A 5,175-nucleotide genomic window follows, 5' to 3' on the forward strand; every position below is an offset into this window, starting at 1 on the left:
ACATCATAGTTTTATGCCAAGGCAAAATATCATGCCAAGGAAATTAGTATTCTCATCTATTTGAATGCTCTCCCCTCAGCTTTACCACTCACTTGGGTTCCATAGTAATAAACTGTGTTGTATGCTTCATTGTTTACTCCATTTCATTTTATGCAGTATTTCAAGGAAAACACATCAGGCTTGTAGAAATTAGCTTGCTTCCGGTAATTGCATTTATCAGTCTGTCCATACCATATGTATATGCGAAAAGCATATTCCATATATCATTATGGCATCTTGTTCTTTTGAGAAACATTTGATAAAAAAAATGAGCTCTATACATGTGCCTCTTATTGGATCGTGGTTAGGTACCCTTCTTTGATCTAAAAGAAAATGCATGGATCTTGGAATTCTACAAGGTTGCAAGCTGTGTGTGTACAGAAATGGATACATAAGAATAGCATATGGCTAAGCTCCTTTACAGGTTATATGATAGATGCATATTTGTGTGCATAGATGAATATAACCATGGCAAGAATTGAGCCATAAATTGGTGAACACACAAACCTAAGAAGCCTTTGACAAAATTAGAAAGACAGAAATAACATAGTAGTGTCTTCCAAGCCAGAAATAACCAATCAGAGAAAAATTAAATGCACTGTCATCGTACCTCAATGGACATCAAGTAAATCTTTAAAAAAATGTAATTGCACGGTGGAATGTTCAAAGTTCAGACGAACCAGAAAAATGCAACAACAAGAAGCCTGCACTTTCAAAGGGATCTTACTACATTCTTTGGGAACAAAGAGAACGTAAAATTTGCTATCATTTCATTAAAATCGAGGAGATAAACTGCGTTTACATCAGAGTTTTAGGCTGAGGCAAAATATCATGCCGATGAAATTAGTATATACATATAATCGCCATCAAAAAGAGATCGGCATGAACATCAGAAATACATCAAAATTCCCATCAAAAAGATGCTTGCTTGCATTAAGGATAAGCATAGATAGCAGCCGAACAGAAGTGTCTAAAAGCCATGCTTTGATGCATGCACCGCAAAGCACTTGAATGCTTCAACGATTTCTTTGAGTGCTGAATTGGATTCCTCCTCCAATGCCAAGCATTTTCTATTGAGCGTCACTGCCTCCTCGAACTCAGCCTTTGTCAACTCCATGATCTCATCATCATGTTTTGACCTTCTTGCATCTATATCATCCATGAGTGAAATGAGTTGCTTGGTTGTGCCTTCAAGCTCTTTCTTCAATACCAACATTTTGTCACCTCTCTTGCGTTTTTTGCCGGAAGATGACTCCTCATTGACGACATCGTCTTCTTTCTTCAAGCCGCTAGCCTTCCTTGGTGATGCAATAGGATCTCCTGCATATAAGAAGTACATAACATGACACAATGTGAACATAAAAAATTGTGTACATTTAAGCATTGGTAGGAAATGGAATATACATGGCTCAGCTCACCTAAGTTTTCTTGCATGGTATCATAACCAATGTCACCAGGGTTCATCGATCTTTCCTTTCCCACACGATCAAGCATAGTTGAATACAAATCCTCCGCAAAGCTTCGAGGGAGTTTCATCTCTTCTCGTTGGTTTGCTGACATGTTCCAATAGCTATCACAACCGGATGGGATATGTCGCTCATAATCATGTACCTTCTTGAAAAGTGCCGAAATTTGATCCCATCGAAAGAGACATTGATCAGCTGAGCGAAGCACACCACGCTGGACACAATACTTTGAGATGAAATCCCATCGCTCATCTCCCTTCTTCATGATAACATTCATATTGCCATCTTTCATGTCTTCAAATAGCTTTGCACGAGCGTCCAATAAAGTTGCAGTTTCTTTGATAGTCCAATTCCCTGATGCAAAAAACATGTTATGCTGGATTGGCTTTCCACCACCACAAGAAGCTTCCCCATGAACCACTTTAGGGGTGCTTGTAGGAAAATCTTTAGAGTTGGCATGTGTAATTGTAGGAGGCGTTTCAACTTGAGGCAGCTGAGTGGATGCTTTTAGAGCTCTCTTCCCTTTCCGAGCATTGGGTTTGTTCATCACTTGTGAGTGTTGTGAAGAATTAGTGATCTCTGTCAATGGAGCTTGAAATGGTGTTTGATCCTTAGAAGGAGTCTTAAGCGATTGCACTGGATCGACCGGAGGGAAGCTGCAATGCTGGATAGGGGTGTTGCAAGGAGTTTTAGGCGAGACCAATTGTGCAAGGCCGGCTTGAGAGAAGTAGTGCTTCATATTTTCATCCATAAGCTCCGAGGATAATAGTGATTGAACCCCCAAGCCCAAGGATATTGGTGATCAAGCTGGCTGCAAGGAACAATTTCTTCATCCTCACACCACTCCATGTTAAGATCTGGAGTAAATTTTTCCATTTTGCCTGCAAACACACACAAAACGAAGTAAGTATATGCAAGTAGAAGGCAATAGATTAAAGACTACATGAAAACACTTTGTAGATCAATAAGTAACAAGTTGACAAGCATCAGATAAGCATCAGATAGAGGGCTGTTTTTTTAATCCAAATAAAGTGGGGCGGAAAGCAACTCAGACGGAGGCTCTGAGAGGACTGTTTCCAATCCAGATACTCAAAGTAGGACAAGAACCACAAGAAGCAGCTTAGACAGAGGCTCTATGAGGACTGTTTCTAATCCAATTACTCAAAGTCAGAGGCTCTGTGAGGGCTATTTCTAATCCCTTGACTCAAAGGCTGGGAGGAATCACCTCAAATGTGTAGCAGCAGAAGGCTGGGAGAGGACGCACCTCAGACTTGCAATAGAAGGAGGCGCCTACACAGTGAGTTTCTTCTGCACACATATGAATCAGAGAGACGTTCGTTGCGAGGAATAAGCGAAGGCATGACCTTTATATATTATTTTATTAATAACAGGCATATGGATACGTTAAAAAATGGTTTATTTTGAAAAGCAAGGCACCTGCCCTTCGAGTAGTCGTGAAAATCAGGCTGTTTAAAAGGCTGGATCCTGCTCTTAAAGGCTGGATGGCGGTTTAGTTTAATCATACATGTGATCACCCATGTTCCTGCCTTGGGATGCAACAGGCCTGTTGTAAGGGCACGATTCCAGGTTCATGCGACCAGGCTCATTGCTTTCTAAAAGAAACCTTAGCGTTGTGCTGGCCTAGGGAGACTTTGATTGTTTTTAGTGCATGACGAAGACTTACTTTAAATGTTTATTTCACTTTCATTTCATATCCTGACATTTCTTGACTTTTTTTACATTCTATTGTTTTAGAATGTTAACGTGAAACTTCACTTGCATAATTCTAGTTAATTTTATGGTTACACACAGACACACACACACACACACACACACATATATATTAATGAGTATTTTTAGTTTCACATTTCATTACATGGCTTAACTTTTCTTACATTCTATAACTTAATTCTTGTCAATATTCAGGAAAGTCTCATTATTAAGCGGCCGTCGACTAAGTTTCCTTCCCACAAAGAAGCGAACCGAAAATACTAGCATAAATTTAAAATTTGCAAGATTTTTGAACTATTTTCTCACATATTTCACCAGTTTTTCTTTCCTTTACCATGGTATACAACCAGGTAGTCTCCATTTTCAACCGACTCAAGGCTAAGCTCAGGCACTCCTTTCTTGAACACCGATTCTACTTAAACTCAACCTAATGATTTTATCACGTTCTAATTATTTTAGACAACCACCGTGATTCTTTTACTTGTTATATAGGGTGTTATGATGTGCACTACTACCATGTCTTGCTCATAAGAAAGACACAAGGATAGAAGCAAGTAAGAGAGTGGAGTAAAGACATTGAATCCAATATTCATCTCTTCACACCATGCTAACTTATCTAATCTCTATCATCAAGTTTGGTGGCATTGCTAGATTAAGATAGACCAAAAGGAGAACTCTCTCTCTCTCTCTCTCTCTCTCTCTCTCTCTCTCTCTCTCTCTCTACCCACCCCAATAGAAGGAGAGCACTCCTAAGTTTATTGAACAAAGGCTAGCACCTCATGACAGATAATAATTATGAGAAGCTCTCAAGCTTGGTTTTAAAGTATTTTTTGCATCATCTTACATATAGACCAAAAGGAGGAGTCTCTCTCTCTTTCTCTCTCTCTCTCTCTCTCTCTCTCTCTCTACCCACCCGAATAGAAGGAGAGCACTCCTAAGTTTGTTGAACAAAGGCTAGCACCTCATGAAAGATAATGTTTATGAGAAGCTCCCAAGCTTGATTTTAAAGAATGCTTTGCAACATCTTACATCTATTCATGTTTGTGAAAATCTATCAAGCTGTGTCATATATCATTTTTAGAAATACAATAAACTATACATGTAGAAAGAGAGTATTGATAGTGTTCTAATTGGAACATAAGATAGCCCTATGAGAATACATGCCATGTTTCCTTGACCGCAACAACGCGTGGGTCACATACTAGTTTACATTAAATGACCATTCCCTACCCTCGCCCCTACCCCTTATCTTCAAGACTACACTATGAGTCTATCTATTGGGAGCTTTGAGTTAGGAGAGGGCTCTGCCTATGGAAGTTGAAAGTAGTTGAATCTTTAAGGTCTCTTGGGATAGTTTCCTACGACATTAAAACTCTCTTCTTCTTCTTCTTCTTCTCTCTCTCTCTCTCTCTCTCTCTCTCTCTCTCTCTCTCTCTCTCTCTCTTTTGGGTGCATCTCTAATTTAAATTAGTTATTGTTAGTATTTAATCATGAGAATTAGGCATTGGCTTTTCCACCATAGTTAGTCCCAATACTTTGTGCATTGTTGTGCTTGTAAGTGGATACCCCTCAGGGCATGTAAGTGGGCTGGAAGAAGATTCAAGACCACGGGCTTTAGGTATTTCATTTCTTTTCTCTAGTTTTTGTGTGAAATGGAGTGCAAGTATTCATCTTTTTAAGGGGAACATGCATGTATAAAAAAGCCCTAACTCAAAGACCTACTGATGTACATGTACCTAGTCATAAGTGGTGAGATGAGTTTATCGTAGATTCTTTTTATTGAAATATTTTCCAAATCCTCTTGCATAATCTATACTATTATAAAAGGGGGAGGGATCCCCCACCGCCCCCCCCCCCCCCCCGCCCCCTCCCCTCTCCTCCCTTCGTCGCGTTGCCACATGGCATGACCTCCTTGATCCGACATGTGTGCCTTGCAACC

General features: G+C 39.7%; 1 pseudogene; it reads right to left on the reverse strand.

The window, feature by feature from the left end:
- Positions 1-1,009: 1,009 nt before the first annotated feature.
- LOC147435663 (uncharacterized) lies at positions 1,010-2,381 on the reverse strand (annotated as a pseudogene).
- Between the last annotated feature and the right edge of the window lie 2,794 nt (positions 2,382-5,175).

The sequence above is a fragment of the Adiantum capillus-veneris genome, chromosome 18 (assembly GCF_014529385.1).
Source record: "Adiantum capillus-veneris isolate H3 chromosome 18, ASM1452938v2, whole genome shotgun sequence".
NCBI lineage: Eukaryota > Viridiplantae > Streptophyta > Polypodiopsida > Polypodiales > Pteridaceae > Adiantum > Adiantum capillus-veneris.